Source organism: Nanorana parkeri, unplaced genomic scaffold (assembly GCF_000935625.1).
Source record: "Nanorana parkeri isolate BGI_ZX_2015 unplaced genomic scaffold, ASM93562v1 scaffold582, whole genome shotgun sequence".
Lineage (NCBI taxonomy): Eukaryota > Metazoa > Chordata > Amphibia > Anura > Dicroglossidae > Nanorana > Nanorana parkeri.
In genome coordinates, this window is record NW_017306850.1 from 793114 (window position 1) to 811499 (window position 18386).

General features: G+C 41.4%; 1 protein-coding gene across 1 annotated transcript in view; it reads right to left on the reverse strand.

Annotated features, from left to right (window-relative positions):
* SLC16A2 (solute carrier family 16 member 2) overlaps positions 1-18386 on the reverse strand; it is a 155084-nt gene that overhangs the window by 83648 nt on the left and 53050 nt on the right. The window lies entirely within an intron of this gene.

Consider the following 18386-nt stretch of genomic DNA (forward strand, 5'->3'; position numbering starts at 1 on the left):
TAAGATATCTCAGGGGCAAATTTATGAATGTTTCTTTTTCTACTGATTGCACTGGATTGTGTGAATGGAGGAAGATGAAAAAAAATTGCATACAATAGATTACGAAACACTCAGATGAGGCATGGGAAAGTTCATCTGAGGCAAGGTAACAAAGAAATGATGTAAAACACATGAATAATCCCAGTGCTGTATTCAAGGTGTGGGTGTGCTGAGGCTGACTCACAAACGTTTATGTGCTAGTTCTCAATATGACAGACACAGTGTTAATAACAGGCAAACTATATTCTCTGTCTGGTAACTATATTACAGACACAGTTACTTGCATTTTTTGAATATTCACTGTCGTACTACATTATATATACCACACTTCCACATAAAATTAATTTCGACATCTTTACAAACAAGCACAACTAAAATAGTTTTTTTAATTTACGTTGCACTGCCAGAATTCTATATAAAAAAAAAAGAAGAGGCTTTTGCTATATCATGGCTTTGGGAAAGCAGCTAAAAAAGTTGTCCATTAAATTCAACACCACTTCCAAAACTTCCTTCATTTTTTGAATATTCACTGTCGTACTACATTATATATACCACACTTCCACATAAAATTAATTTCGACATCTTTACAAACAAGCACAACTAAAATAGTTTTTTTAATTTACGTTGCACTGCCAGAATTCTATATAAAAAAAAAAGAAGAGGCTTTTGCTATATCATGGCTTTGGGAAAGCAGCTAAAAAAGTTGTCCATTAAATTCAACACCACTTCCAAAACTTCCAGAGAAAAAAAAATTAGTGAAGTTACTGTCCAACATCCATGAAATAAACATGAAAGTAATAATTTCAATATTTAACATCTATCAGCAAGACAGTCACTCATAACTAGATACATCTATAATATTTACACGTCTCAAAAGCAGGACTGTGATTCCCGCCGCCCACAAAAACCCCCCCCAGACTTCTAGGGTATGACGAGAACATGTTCAAACCCAGCGCTCACAATATAGCACTGCTTACGACACGTCAGGGGGGGGATAGGGGAACATGTTTGTGAATATGCAAATATCGACTTTTAGAAAGTCAGTGCTGACATATGAGCTTTAAAGTGTCCCAGCAACATTTTGAAGATTTTTGCCAAAGTGCTATCTTGCAGCTAATGGTAAATATCATACAGGAGTGTTTTACTTAAAGTATATCATTTTGATTCAGTACAGGTGTCCTTGAACAAATAATGTTGACAGCAGTGGCGTAACTAGTGACCTCAGGGCCCCATGCAAGAATCCATGAAGGGCGCCCCCCCAAGAAGAAACACATTAGATTCTTTTTTTTTTTTAAACAAAATTTAGACAAGGAAAGAAAAAAAAACCCACTGTCCTCTTTCATCTCCACCTTCATTCCGTTCCGCTCCCGGACCCCATGTCACCTTGATACTTCCAGCTCCCTGTTTCCCCCTTCGTGTCCGCAGCAGCTCTATTCGGCACTCGGCGGCAGTTCTGTGTGATGAGGGGGCGGGGATTACACCGCTCCCTCTCATTGGCTGCTGCCCGGCTGGATGATGCTTCACGCTGCGCCCGGAACAAGATGAGGGGAGCAGCGTGAAGCATGTAGGGCCCAGGACGGGAGGAAGAGGTCCCGGGACTGGTAATCAGCGGTCACCAGTGGCCCCTTCCTCCTGTCCTGGGCCCCCTCCAAGTGGCCGAACTCCAGGGCCCGGTCGTGGCCGCGACCTCTGCGACCCTGGTAGTTCCGCCACTGGTTGACAGCATGGCACTGGATGTATCGCTGCACCTCAATACTGATCATCATCAATCAATGCTTTGCTGACACTTTCTAGTGAGCGGTCTGAAGTACTTGGTGCATGGGTCCACTGGTGCTCAAAAAAGAAACGACAAAAAACATTGTAACCCTGTGCCAGATACAGATGATGTGATAAAGTCATAAGCAAATTCCATTTAAGAAAGCAAATATCAGATCAGAAAAACATTCCTTAACGCTAAAAGATTACATAATTTAAAAAAAAGGGCATATAGTTGTTTCCAGACAATGTATATTTTTTGCAAATGTCAAAACGGTGAAAGGTTACAAAATAACATATAAAACAATCCTAAAACCTCCCTTGCTGTGCAGCGATCAAGCTGACATTCTTTTTAAGTTGAGCAATGTTCCTAAACAAATAGGAAATATAAGGTTAAATGCACAGGATATCAGAATCTCTTTCAAGAACAAATCCCCATAGGCAACTGGAAACGTAAAAAAAATGTACTGCAATATCAGTAAATCACAACTCTAAAGCCTCGTTCACACCTTTGCAATTGAATGCGTGTTTCACAATACGTGTGAACTCATGCACATAGCCAGAAATCAAGAAGTTCTTGCTGCACTCCTTACTGGAGTCAAAGGAAGACCCGTGTGGACGGGTGGGTGCTTGTAGTGGCCACGGATGGCGCCGTGAAGAAATACGATAGAAATAATAACGTCACCAGCACTCCAAGGGTTAGTGAAGCAATAGTCAATTTATTGGCACATTGCCATTCAACTGCAAGCGCTTTCGGGGCCGTCTCTGGGTCCCCTTCATCAGGCTTAGAATTCTGAGCCTGATGAAGGGGACCCCCAGAGGCCCCCGAAATCGCTCGCAGTTGAATGGCAATGTGCCAATAAATTGACTATTGCTTCACTAACCCTTGGAGTGCTGGTGACATTATTTCTCTCATGCACATAGCTTCGCAATTGTCTTCAATGGGGTGGTTCACACCTGTGTGTTGCACTGCCGTGCATTCCCCAAAATTGTACAGATGTGTGGATATAGATGTGGCAAAGCATGGTTTGACCACAGATTTCGATGACAGTACATGAAAAACGCATTCCATTGGCTGGAAAAAAAAAAAAGCATTAAACACACGCGTCAACTCGTGCTAAAAATTTGCAAAGAAAAAAAAAGAGGAGAATGCAATAGATTACTTTATACTATTTGAAGTTGAAGCATATGGTACCTGTTGTGGCCACAAGGACTGTGGATAAATAAGTACCACACAGTATCATGTTTTCTCATAGTCACCTGAAAGGTACTCTGTTTACTCTATATAACTTATGCCTTTTTCTTTTTACTGAGTCACATTATATAATCCAACATAATTACTGAAATTTCTACCCGATCTATTTAGTCAAGCATGTTTAAAACATCTAATAATTGTCTGAGAAACTTGGGAAAGGACATTGCACATTTTACTGAATCCTCAAATACACTTTGAAACTTTCAAATACATTTTGGAATCAAAAAACTGTTTTAATGTAAAAAAAAAATGAAAATAATGTATTCAAAGTTAGCTCGAATTACACTACAAATTACTGCCCGTGTTACCGTAGAAAATGAGATATACAAACTGTGTTGCACTATGGTGGACAAGACTGCAGGAAGACCCCTAAAAACAAATTGCCCCCTTCCCAGTTCCTGCAGACACTGCTGCCCCACTTACATGTTCATCTTATAACCCGGTTGATGACTGCTACTGTCTCTTTCTAAACCTATTTCCAGGTATAGAGCCCAACCTTGCCTCTAGTTCCTACCATGTCTAATAACCTTTTGGCCCATTATGGCATGCTATATGTTCACTGTTCTAGCTGTTCACATTATATGCAACACTGACATTTCAGCAGTCCGACTTGGTTTTGGTACAGCAACTGAGGAGTACTGGGTGATCTGCAATGAAATAGGAGTTCAATTTGGGGCACCAGCCTCTGTTGCTTTGGGGCAGTACGCTTCCCCTGGGGTCCAACTTCTAATTTTAAAGATATAATAGGTATTTAGCACCAACAAAGATATTCTATTTGTGCTCAATATCTAGATTAAGTGTTAACTTGTTTTACTTAAAGTAATTGTGAGCCCAGCCCACCCTGGGTAGCAAAGGAACCCCAGAAGGAAATGTTCACTGAAAGGGAAATAAGCCAAACATATCTATGATCTTACGGCTGGCTCTGGCCACTTGCAGAGAGATCAGCGTCCCTGGTTACCTGCTAACCAGGGACACTGATCTCCAAACAGCTAACTCTCCCTGGCGCCCCGGGAGTCTCCTGCTCCCGGCCGCCAAGGAGAGAAACACTGCTGTTTCTTTTTTTTCTTTATTTTGACGTAGAGCGATGTCAGAATAGAAGAAAAATAAAATAATTTCCATTGAAATACATTGCTACATTACTATTGGCTATTTCAATTTGCAATAGCCAATAGTAAACTAGAATTGTACCCGCCCTCTGCTGCAGTTCTCCATCAGCAGAGGGCGGGTACAATGCTAGTTTACTATTGGCTATTGCAAATTGAAATAGCCAATAGTAATGTAGCAATGTATTTCAATGGGAAATTTTTATTTTTTTTTCTATTCTGACATCACTCCGTGTCAGAATAAAGAAAAAAAAGAAACAGCAGTGTTTTTCTCCTGGGCGGCCGGGAGCAGGAGGCTCCAAAAGCACCCGGGAGAGGTTTTTTTTCCGTTTTTTTTTTACGGCAGCAGAGCCGCCGGACAATAGGAAACTATTTGGCAGAGCTAGCTGTCACTGCTAGCTCCGCACAATGTTTTCTATTTACTTTTTTTTTACTTTTTCAACTATTTTTCTGTTCTGCTCAGACCCTCTGACCTGCTCACTGCTGTTCGGCATCTATAAGAATAGGCCGAACAGCAGTGAGTAGCCTGCCGGAGGTTCGGCTCAGCCGATCCAGAAGTTGGATCGGCTGAGTCGAACTCCTTCTGCACATAGACCCCAATATGATGGCTACTTCATTCATTAGGTCCTGCAGAAACAAATGAGCCCCCATAGGCTTCAGCAGGAAGATTACCCTACACAACAAAATACCTCTCAGATGATTGGTGGTATATTTGCTTATATTGCCAATGTAGCCAATGTAGTGCCTGTCATGTATGACCCAATTCAAAAACATTCAAGCCAATAGGTGACACGCCCAATACTGAAATTTTTCTGTAATGTAACCTTTATAAATCAGTGAAGGTTAGGTACACATTTGATCAGAACAATAACCGTAAAAATGGAATTTTATAGGATTATGGAAAATCTCTGTGATCTCAAATATTCTTCTATTTTACAGCAGAACCAGATAATTTACAGATTTCTACTCTATTGGAAGAGGATACCGTTTAGTCTCCAGGTTTCACACGAAGTGAACAAACAGCCAACTTGGCAAATAAAAGAAGGAAGTTAGAGACGTTTAGGAAAGCAGTTCAAAGAGAAATGATGTGCAAAATGCAGTCTCCCCATACTAACTGGCCAAGTTTCATCTGTCATCAGTATAGCACATTCAATTCATGAGATTTGCAATTTTTTTCTGCACCATTAATAGAGTCTGTGAAAAAGTTTTAAAAAAAAAGAAGTACTGTATATACTCGAGTATAAGCCTTCCCGAATATAAGCCGAGGTACCTAATTTTAGCAAAAAAAACTGGGAAAAAGATGTAACAATTTTTTCCATGTTAAACATCACCACTTCTAGCTTGCCTGTGTAAACTGTGTACCTGAAGATTTTCCAATTGACCTGAATAGGGAAATCTTCCAACACATTCAAGCACTGGTAGAATTAGGCATCGGTCCAGTTTACATTAGAGGTCTTCCTCCTAAAAATTAACTTTGCAACTCAAAAATGGGGAAAAGTACTGAAAATGCAAATTTGAACACTTCGACCGATATAACATTACCATCCACTCATTAAAGTACAGTTATTCCCAGCGCCAACTAGTTTAGAGTGCGAGGCTGGCCGTACATGGTTCAAAGTTTGGCTAATTCACAGGATTCGGTTCAAATTCTAAAACAGTAGGTGGTGCTGCCAGTGCAACAAAAATTGCTTGAGTAATTGACTTTTGTCAAAGGCGCCAAGCTGAAAAATGTTGACCGCACAGTGAATGCAGCCAACCAGCTGCAGTCACTGTGTATTCTGACAGCGGAGGGTGCACACTGTCAGATTACAATAGTCACAGCAGGAGATTATAAACAGCATGGATGGAGGAAGCGGTCATAGATTTTTTTTTGTTTTGTTCAGCCTGCAGTCTCTAATGTAGAGCTGCAGCTAACGATTATTTTCAAAATCGATTAGTTAGCCGATTATTAAGTTCGATAAAATGGCTGTTGGCACCTGGAAGCTTTGCTGCTCCATTGGCATGTATATTCTCTGCTCATATCGGACACTTCCCCTCACTAAGCATGCACGGTCATTGTGCCTGAGCTTGAACAACACTCTCTGCTCAGGCACATACAGCTCCTCCCCTCCTTTAGCCCTCAGAAAAACTCCACCCCCATAATTATAAAGTGTTTAAGGACGGCAATGGATATATAAAACGCATTGCAGTCCTGAAAGGGGTTTAGCCAAGATCACAGTTGCTGCAGCAGTTGTGGTATTTGGAGAATTCTTTTCAGCTGACTGCTGGCTTTCACATAGAAGTTAGTGGGTGGCTCTACATCGCTTCTATACTGCTAAAAAGTGTGTGCCCTCCGCTTCCGGCTATTCTGGGCTCCGCTGTCCCCTGTGCAGGCTTGCCAAGAGGTAAATCAGCCACTGGATTCACTCCGCTTACAGAATCCAGAAGAGACAATGATTTTGTCATTTCTGGGTTCAGGCTGTCATTTTTCAGGCTGCTGTGGCCGGAAAAGAATCTGGTAAAGCACGATAGCTACACGACAACCTGAACTTGCACATTTGTACAGGTATAGATGCATGCCATTGGACACAGTCTGCGCCCAAGAGCATGCATCCATACCTGTATGGATGTGCAAGTTCGGGTCGCAATGTAGCGTTATGTATCTGTGTGCAGCCATTTCTGGTCAATGAGTTGTTCAGGAGGTGAACGTGGTTACATGCAGCACCTGTACCTCCTGGGTGCAGGTATCTGCAAGGCTGGACATGCTGTATGGCTGTGCATGCCCATGTGAATGAGGCCTTAAAAGATAAGGTATACAACCAAATCAGCTGTCCACGGTCATGAATATAAAAAAAAACCATAAAAGCAAACAATGCAGAATGCCAAAAAAATCCATAAAACACATTACAGACCATAGAAAGAAAAATCAAAAAGTAAAAACACTCAAAAGCACAATGCTATAGATTCAAACAATCTCAAATTTCAGAAAAATACTGTTTTTTTATAGCAACTATTCAGTTGTCACTTTAAAGAACTGAAAGAAAAAAAAATAGGCCTTATTTCCCAATAGACTCCTTGGTATTGCTTTACTTTTCCAAGATCTGCATGTTCCTGTTCCCTGGCTGTCCTTGTCTTATGTGCCGGATTACATGCAATGTCGTCTACTAATATGTGAACATTACTGGCTGTGCTTGCTATTATTTCTGTTTTTTTTGTATAGCCTCATCAAGAAAATATATATATTGTGTGAGGTATTGGCTGGCAGGATGTGCACAGTAAGTATGGGTCACCTATGACTTCTCACATACCCATGGTGAGGGGCTCCAGGAGAAAACAAATGATCATATGGAGAAAACAAACTTGATGATTTCTTAGAATCTTAGTAAGTGTTGTTCTATTACAATAGGAGGACATCTGGTGAAGGCATTATTAGACTCTGAAAGCTACATCACATTGGTCCATGTCAGTCTGGACCCCGCCAAGTTTGGTTGAGAACAAATGAGAGTACTTTGTATACATGGTAATGCTAAAGACTACCCTACTGCTGTGCTTTCAGTGGAGACACCTTGTGGAACTGTAAAGCATGTCAATTTTGGGAAATGTGGGGGGAAAACCAGGTAAGCAGTCCTGAAAATGGGTCTGAAGTAAATGATGTTACCATTGTGAATGAAACTGAGTGGGATGTTAACACCACTTTTTCAGAGGTACCTGGCAACTTCCCACTAGCAGTTAGGGAGACAGCGGAAACCATTCCAGTGCCAGAAATAACAGATATACTGGTGGCCAGGAAAGATTTTAAGACCATATGGATGCAGGATGCCAATTAGGCAAATGCATGGAAAAATGAAAATGTAATAAAACAAGATAAGAACCAGATGTTAGCATGGTATATCACTATTTTGCAGTATACAAGACATCCTATATCGTGTAAAGGATGAACGGAAGCAGGTTGTGTAGCAGCTCGTGGTTCCCAAGTCCCTAACAAGGATGGTATTGGATCTGCCCATTCTCGTGTGTTGGATGGTCATTTAGGGGTAAAAAAAAAAGTTGAGTATTGTAAATCTTGCCCCAAGTGTCAAGTAATGCACCCCAACCACATTTTTTGTTTAAGTCCGCTGGTACCCTTGTCCATAGTCGGGGTCCTTTTTGAGAGGGTTGCTATGCATATAGTTGGGCACTGCCAATGTCTGCCAGGGGGCACCAGCACATACTGATTATGTTACCCAGTATCCAAAAGCAATCCTTCTCAGAGATACGTTCTCTAAGGTTATAACAAAAGCTCTTTCACATGGTTTGCCATACTGGTATTGCTACATAAATTTGACAGATCAAGGAACCCCTCACAATGTCAAGGAGAATCAAAGAGCTTTGTCATTTACCTATACACCTCAGTGTATCTACCCCAACTGATGGGTTGGTAAAAACAGTTTAATAAAACCCTGAAAAGGTATGCTTTAGAATCCTGGGCTGCTGATCTACTATACAGCATTCCACAGGAGCACTTGAAGCAGATCAATGTAAATGTAATACTTTCACTTTTTGTTTACATTGGGAGTGTTGTGACATTACGGCACTTCCTCTGTTTCTGCATTTGACATTTAGGATGAGGAATAGAAACCTATCAGTGCGAACGTCTACATAGTGCTTGAGGCACTATGTTAGTTGACTGTTGTGCAAATAATCATAACTCACAGTGGTGAATTATATAAACAGAGAAAAATAGACAAAATAAACCACACAAAAATAAATAAATGCATGGTACACTGTATCCACTAAGGCAGCAGTCACACAGCATTCCGTGCGGTTCCCGCACGGAACGAAAATGCTAATGTTTTTTAATCCGCACGGATGCCGCTCGTTTGTGGCTATTATATAGCTGCGAATGTGCGGAATCCGCCGGATTATTGCGCTTACCCTATTTCGGGGGCCGCGCGGTCCCCGCAATGGTGTGTACGATGCCCATTGAGGTGCATTGGTTTTAGTGTTTAGAGCGGCTCTGCACGTGTCCGTACAGCCAAATACGTGCGGAGAGCCGCTCAGGTGTGAATGGAGCCTTAACTTCACTTTCAGTTTGTTTAAGTAGGACTGAAGCAAAAAAAAAATATATATATTTTGTTTTGGATAGCGTAACCCCAGCTTGCTTTTTTTATTACCATCTGTGCCCCTTTTTGGAGAATGCTCTTTACTTTGTGTCTAATAACCACGGCAGGAAGTGAGAGGAAATCCCTTCAAAGAGGGAGAAACCTATGGGGGTCAGCAGAAGTAGTGTCTCCATTGGAAGATTCCCCATCAATTCCTGTTCTGATGACAACCAAAATTTTAGGATTTTCTTTCACTTTCAATGATAACAGTCCCCAGGACAAATACAGAAGGCAATTCTCACTGGGACACAGGCAGCAAACATATATATATGTATGCATACATACATACACACACACACTGTATATACACTGAGTGGCCAGATAATTATGACCACCTGGCGTTTGTAGGCAAATTAGCTATAAATGTTGCTAGAGGGGCCAGACCATTATAAATAGGGAAGCAGGTTGTTTACCACGACAGTAGAAGTGATTTTTTTCTGAAGATATGGGTAAACAACGCAATTTAACAGCCTTTGAACGTGGGATGATTGTTGGCGCTCGGAGCCATGGAGCGAGTATCAGCAAAACAGCAGAATTCGTTAAATGTTCAAGAGCAGCTGTTGTTAAAGTGTTTAAAGACTGGACTGTCAGCCGAAAATCTGGGTCTGAACGTGCGAATTGTGGCCGTCAGCGACTAGTCAATGTTAGGGCAGAACGGAGAGTGGCAAGACTGGTACAAGACAACAGAAGGGCAACAGTGCAAAAAAGGGCAAATTACTGCAGATCTTAATCAGGGATCTTCTCAAATGATCTCTGAACGCACTGTTCGCCGTACACTGTATCATATGGGATATGGAAGCCGAAGGCCTGTTCGAACCACTTTGCTGTCTGCAGTTAACAAGATAAAATGTCTCCAATTCGCACAGGAGCACAAGGATTGGACAGTCGAGCATTGGAAAAAAAAGTCATGTGGTCCGATGAATCACGTTTCCAGTTGCATCATGCAGATGGCAGAGTGAGAATTTGGCGGGAACAGCATGAAAGCATGCACCACATATCCCTGCCAGCAAAGGGAGCATTTAAGCTATGAAATGCTACTTGCATGTTTTTAAGAGTTTAATGTGAGAATTTTGCTTCTTTGTCAAGGAACATGTGCAGGCACAGATTTCCATGCCAATGTTTTAAGCTCCAGCATTTAAAGTAGGGATGCACAGATACTATGCCTCCTAATAACAGTGTGATTGCCAGCACTGGAACGCAATGCCGTGCGTTCCAGTGCAGTGCGATTGCAAGAAATTGTGCAAATCACTTTTATTCTGAAGTAAACGTTATGTTTGAAACACTCCATTTGTGTATTTTATTTTAATGAAGGATAGCATTTATTTTTTCGATTTATCGGATAATATACAGTAGTAGATAGTGGACACTAATAGAATAAAAAATGTAGGGAAAAAAAAATAAGGTAGGGACGATCAATATTGAGTATTTAGGCGAGTACTCGTGCACGCCCAAATGCTCCCGATACTGGAACTTCCAGTATCAGGAAGCGGGACGGCGAGTCATTACCCACCCCCGATTGGCAACAAAGCCAGCTTCATGTTTCCTTCTCACCTGGTGATGAGGGAGCATGGAGCCAGTTTCCCGCCCAAATCAGGAAGTCGGGCGGCATGTAATGACACTGCCCAGCTTCCTGATTGGCCAGCTTTACGACCAATCAGGAAGCCAGGTGGCGAGTCATTACCCGCCCCCCTGATTGGCCAGAAAGCCAGCTCCATGCTACATTGACCTGGTGAAGAGGGAGCATTGAGCTGGCTTCCCAGCAAATCAGTGGCCGAGCAGCAAGTCATTACACACCGCCTGGATTCCTTAAATTGTACTTTCGGTATCGGAAAGTACTGGAGAAAAAAAAAAAAAAAATCGGTACTCGTACTCATACAGAAAAAGCAGTATTGGTGCATCCCTAGTTCTTAATACGGTGTATTGCCCCTTTAGCATTAATGACAACGTGCAGTCTTTTGTAATAGTTGTCTATGAGACCCCAAATTCTTGCAGGTGGTATAGCTGCCCATTCATCTTGGCAAAATTCCTCTAGGTAATGCAAAGACTTTGGCTGTCTTGCATGTATTGCACATTTGAGATCTCTCCAGAGTGGCTTGATGGTATTAAGGTCAGGAGACTGATGGCCACTCCAGAACCTTCACCTTTTTCTGCTGCAACCACTGGAGAGCCAACTTGGCCTTGTGCTTGGGGTCATTGTTGTGCTGGAATATCCAAGAGCATCCCATGCACAGCCTTGCTGACCTCTCTCCAAACATAGCGCTTATGTTTGTGACCAAAAAGCTCTATTTTGGTCTGGTCCCTCCAAATTACAGTGAACTAGGAAGCTGTGAGGCAAGGTGTTGTCGAGCATATTGTAACGGGGTTTTTTTTTTTGTGGCATTGGTGCAGTAAAGGCTTCCTTCTGGCAACTCGACCATGTAGCTAATTTTTGTATTGTCTTTTTCCAGAGAAACCTGAGGTTACCTGTGGGTTTTTCTTTGTATCCCAAACAATTCTTCTGGCAGTTGAGGCTGCAATCTTTCTTGGTCTACCAGACCTTGGCTTGGTATCAAGAGATACTCGAATTTTCCACATCTTAAAATGTGATTGAACAGTACTGACTGGCATTTTCAAGGCTTTGGATATCCTATATACTTTTCCATCTTTATAAAAGTTACATTACCTTGTAACGCAGGTCTTTTGACAGTTCTTTTCTGCTCCCCATGGCTCAGTATCTAGCCCGCTTAGTGTATCCATGTGACCGCTAACAAACTGACTATTTATACACCAACATTAATTGCAGTTTAAAAAGCCACAGATGTGGGAAATTAACCTTTAATTGCCATTTTAACCTGTGTGTGTCTGTAACCAGGCCAAACATTCCAGGGTATGTAAACTTTGGATCAGGGCCATTTGGGTGATTTCTGTTATGATTTAAAAAAGGAGCCAAAACAAACTGTCATAATAAATGGCTTCATATGATCATTATCCATAAATAAAATACAGTTTTGTGGCATGGTTATTTTCAATATCACTGCCAAAATTTCACGATTTCTGCCAGGGTATGCAAACGTTTGATCACAACTGTTTGTTCGCTGCTGTTAGTGATATTGGTGCAGAGGATTTATTGGCATGTCATATTAGTACAAGGGTAACAAAAGATAGGTTTCATGTCAGTGAAATGACCGCACATGTGTATATTGTTTTTTTTCCTTTTTTTCTTTTTAAGCGAAATACAACTGCGCCAGACTCCTTGTGCTAAAAACCAGTATACCACTAGAAAATAACACTGCATATTATACATACTTAAGTGACAGTAAAGGTCTATTTTAATTCATACAAAAACCAACAATGCAATCCTGCCTGGTAGCATGTTTAAAGAGCAAAATATTATAGCTACTTCAAAAATGCAACCAAACAAGTTAAAGCATGCATAGCTACTTAACCTTTTTCACAGACGTTACATATATTACTATTTTATCATTCATGTGTTGTTTTCTACAACATTAGGAATGTTGCACAGCCCTCCACAAAAAGTAAGATACCCATGCACCATTAAATTTATTTGTTACAATATTTTTACCAAAATGGTTTCTTTTGGGAATTATGAGTGGCAATCCTGAAAGGAAGACTCCACTATACTCTCTTGGCTAGTTACAGAAATAACAAGTATTTGTACTACCTTCTGCAGTGAGCCCACTACAAAAGCAGGAAAGGACATTTCTAGGAGAGTTCTCTATATGTTTCTATATAAAGAAGCCATGTTTGTATAAAGAAGCCACCATATAAAAACCATATCTAGCTGCAGATTAAACAAGAAAGGTAAAGTGGACCCATCAGTAATATTACACGTTTTCATGAATTCCCATTCTATTACAATATAATTACTAGCAAGAATAAAAAAGTTTAAAAAAAACATTTGTTTGTTAAAAAGCAGCCCTTTAGGTCCAGGCAAGTGAATATGCCCAGGATGGAATGTGCAATCCAGGAGAGTATCATCAGTCATCAGCAGGCCGGAGGAAGTTATTTCTTCAGTCTCCACTCCCCAACTGATCATTCAGACAGTAAAAATGTAAAGTAGAAGCAAGACATAAGGTGAAACTTGCTAGACGTGAACACACAACGCAGCAGATAAGGATTTCTTTACTGGCACAAGGATTTACATGACTGTGACGTACAGGTGAAGGATTCTAGTACAGGAAGTAGATGCTGAACCTAAGATGATGTCCGATGCCTGAATAAAGATGGATGCAGCCTTCGTAGGATAAAGAAAGAAGGCATTGTCAGGAAGATCTTCACAGCTAATATTTGCGATTGCTCCTTTTGTATATTACCGTACTTCATAGCATATGCATAACAAAATGTGACATTGTTTTTTTCTCAGTTACACCAGAATACTGGATCAATCACTGTGGAATGTCAACACTTATTGATACTTCACAACTGTTTTTTCACTTTACGGTTTGTTTTTGCTATAGCGCTGCACCAATATTTATTTATTTGATTCTGCATATATTGAGATTCTCATAGTTGTTAGCTGCTCAGAGTGCATTTTTTTTATAGCAATTAGTGCAGAAAGGTTTGTGCTTTGTACACCCAGCAAGAAAACTGTAGCTGATGCTAAACGAACAAAAAAAGTTTAACAAAAAACAACACTTTTTTTTTTTTAACAGAGGTGGGCATTACCCTTCAATGGATAACTATACTTTTAAAACTACCCAAGCCCAATGAGCACCCGCGCCCTGCCATTACTAGTTATACTCCCTTATACACATCCCAGATCTGCAGACAGCCCAATGCCGGTGACATGGTGTACACCAAGCATGACTATGTTCCTATCCGCCTTAAATCTGCAGCCTTTCTACTTGGGCCCTAATGGAACAGTTATCTACTTGCAAGACTGCAGGAAGCTGGCTTTTCCACTGAGACCTATGGAGAATACCTTTTCTGCAGGGGAGCCTCTTTGTGGGGCAGCATTGGGATATAGGAATTGTGTTAATGTAAGTCTGACAGAGCTTGGTACATAGACCTTGACTGAGATTTCGGCTGTCTGTTGCACTCCATGGGAAGCCTCCACCTTACTTCCTGTGTGGACACTAGAACAGGATGTGTAAGGAAGCTTCCCAATGGGGGGAAAGAAAGGAACAAGTGCATTTAAGTAGTGTAATTAAAGATGTGTTTATAGACTGTTTATTTACTGTTTCTTTCTTAGGAGAATTCCCCCAATTTTATGTAGTCACCAAGACAGGAAGTGAGGGGATTTAACAAAAATACAACCTGACAGAGGTGCCAACTCTTTAAGCCAGCCATACACTGGTACATTTTTTGTTCAGCCTGGTTCCTTCATCACACTAAAACAGCACAGATGGACAAATCTCTAGGGCTGCAACAACTAATCGACATAATCGATTGAAAAAGTTACGTTAGCTGCAGCTCTACAAATCTCCTGCTTCTGCATTCATGCTATGACAGCTGCCTGGGGTCTGCGGTCATAGTATCCGAACAGTGACTGCATCTCATTGGCTACAGTTACTGTTCGGCCTAGAATTTTTCACCCGACTCCTTCAATTTTCTGAACACAGGATGTCGGTCAAGAGGCTGCAGGCTGAGCCACCCACTAAACAAATTCCAGACAGTTCATTGAAAGCTCCAACTCTCTTGGCTGCTTTCCTTGAACTTCCTGTCCAGTACAAGATGATTATAAAGGGAGAGCACATTCTCCAGCAGCTTTCCATCTACTAGCCTGGAAAAGGCAGGAAGGAGCCAGAAGAATTGCAGTGGTTTGGCTTATTGCGCCTGTGTGTTTGTGGAGACACACACAGCTTACTAGCAAACACAAGGGTGGCTCCATAGGACCCTGAAAAAGGAAAGGGGCAACCCTAAAATAAGGCATCAGAGCCAGCTGATTCTGCAGTGAAACGAAGACTTTTAAACATCAAGAAGCAGAATCCATTGTAAGTGATTTAAATCGGCATCTGAAAAAGCTCAGAAACCTTGGCTTTAATATCGCTTTAAAAGCCAAATCTTTCCAAAACAGATATTTTAGTTTTGGGTTAACATCAGAGGGTGAAATGTTGCACTTTATTAGGTCTTATTATATGGACAGTATCTCTGTACAATGCTGGACTCTCAAGGAGCTTATTTATGCTATAAAAAGTGAGGTGTGAAGCATGACAAGCCCACGCAGCTTAGTCTGGCAGGCAGCTACGTTCAGAGCGGGGAACGCCAATGTGAATACATAGCAGCTAGCTTCCCCAAGAGATATAAAAAGGGACACCGTGTGTAAATCCACCTGCCAGTCTGTCTAAAACAGAGATATCAGGATGGACATGACGTACGTCATAAAAGAAAACAGGGAACAGACTATTTCCTGATGCAGGTAGGAAAGCAGAGAACTGTGAGGGTTAATGAATTTGTTGTAGCAACTGATCTTCTAGCTACCATGCCTGTTAAACCGGATTACCACTGATTGTCACATTCCACTGAGGGACAGACTATTTTTTGTGCAGCACAGCAGAACCAGACATTTTATTTCTAAGCTTTCTTCCTATAAACTTGCAACTACACTGTCTTAGGAAAACCGCTTCACTGCACTTGTGCTTGATTGAGTACAGTAGTATAAAAAGAGTACTTCAATAGCCACTCTATTATAATAACAGAGCGCCTCCATATTTTGTAAGCTTGTAGATACCGCTCCGTCGGAGGCCAGACCTTGGCCGGCCATTGTTTATGCGCAGCTTGGGAAAATGAACGTCTTTAAACTGAAACATGCGGATTAGCAGCTGGCATCAGCTCAAGAACATTATGGCAGTGCTGCTCCTCTGGCCCCCTTTGCAGCTGAGCAGCTAGATATATAGTCTAGAGTTGTGTTATGTTATGTTATGCAATGAGTCAAAACCATTTCATAACAACAAGTATTTAGCGAAGTCCTGAAGCTCCGACGCAAAAGGCTTCCAGCTTTCATCCAATCACACTGGATGTCAGATGTCCTGGTTTAACCCCTTTACAGCTAAAGAATGTCATCTTTCCTCTGTAAAAACACTCCTCTGAATTCTCCAGATACAGGAATGAATATATTACACTAGCAAGCCGTACATGGCAGTTCTGTGAATAATATCTGTTTATAAGCAGATAAAGGGAGACCGTGAGAGCATAACAAAATACAGATTATGGCATCTTAATGAAGTAGCTGTGTTTTTTTAGGTCACTCTGTACAGCAGAGTCATGCATAAAATATGAACTATACAATCCATGGAGAAGCAAAACAAAATGGATAAAACAATTCCATCTGCTAAGGTATCCCTATTGTAAGAGTGTATGTATAATGACACACTTATTGTTATAATAACAAACTTATACAGCAGGACTCTGTGTTTAGGTTTTCAAGGGAATAGAGAATGTGATGCACATTGTGGGAAAGTGCAACCTGCAGAAGAGAAGGCATTGCTGGGGCAGAAAAAAGGCCAACAATGGAGTTAAAAACAAACTCAGATTGGGAAGACATAATATAGAGTCTATAACGTAATGTTTGTGAGGAAACAAAGAGATTTTTCACCTACTGGTATAAACATGCAGGGGTATTTATGAAAGTGGTAAAGGGAAAAACGAGTGATGGAATGCTAGAATGTAAAAAACATTAAATATAATATTATGTGTGCTAGCCCGTTTTGTTTCTGTTATTCTATTACCTATATATATTATTCTGCAATTTTTCTCTGTCTGGGTTAAGTTTTTAAAAAGCAACTATTCATGTAAATATTTAAAGTAAACATATATAAAATAAATTGGTCTGCCATCATGAACAAAACCCATGCACTTACAAACGTCTGCATACACTTTAAAAGAAGAAAAATACACTGGGGGAGAATTTAATCAAAACTGGAGCAGACAAAAGTTGGAGCAGTTGCCTATGGCAACCAATCGACTTTGATCTCTCATTTTCAAATCTCAACTGAGCAAACTGAAGAGAGATGCTGATTGGTTGCCATGGGCCACTGCTCCATATTCTGGCTGCTCCAGTTTTGATAAACCCCCCCCACTGCATTGGACATGATGACTCACAGGTTCTTAGACTGCCGGAGCAAAGGGGTGGAGAAGCTGTAGGGGTTCGGGAGAGTATTTCAATAACACTTAACCTTTGCAGTGGGGCTACCTCCGCAGTGCAAGGGTTAAGTTTTCTTCTGCCCAGAGTTATTTTTTAAACATTTCATGAGTAGCCTAGGAACCCAAACATTTGAGGCTCTCCATTATGCAAATTCAGACTTCTACTAGCAAAGTCGAACTCTGGCCCACCCTCTCCTGTAGCTCATTTACCTTTGCAACTGCCAAACTTTGCAGCAAAATTTGTTTAAGTGCCCATTCACACCTGACCGTTTTGTAGTGCGTCCTACGCTCGATGAACGCACTACAAAACGGACCAAAAAGTAAATAGCATTGTTATAGTTCTCACCTGTCCGTATTTCCGCCCGTCCCGAACGCACTACAAAACGGCCCACGCATGAAAAGGTCCCGAAGCGTTTTTGCTGCGTATTGGTCCGTTTTGTAGCGCGTTAGTGCCCATAGACTTCGACGGGAACGGACGAAATCACTGAAATCGCGCATAGAACGCGCATTCCACACATGTCTACAGAAGACCACTCCCCCAGAGAGCTGTTGGAGAAGAAAAGATGGAGGATTGTGCCATGCTGGATTCTGAGGCCTTTATTAGACAGGTGCAGGGAAGGCCATGTATATATGAAATGCGCCATGCGCTTTACAAAAACCGTCGCATAAGGCAACGTGCCTGGGTGGAGATAGCGGAGGCTTCGTGGTCGGACTGGGAAACCTTCCCAAAGCAAGTCAAAGAATCAAAAACACACACACCACAAAGGTCTTTTTAATACAGGAAAGGGAAATGCTGCGTCTCAGGAAGTCTTTTTCATTGGACGCTTGCGGAAAAACAGGAATTCTTCTTCATTGGATACCTCTGTTGTCGCTCCAAAACGCTTCAAAACGCGCGTTTCTAATGTAAAAAAACGCACTAAAAACGCACATGTAAACGCGCCAAACTCCGGGAAGAAAACGCGCGTGTGACGCGCTTATGCAATACGCACAGGTGTGAACCAGGCCTAAGGGTCAGTTCACACCATGGCCTTA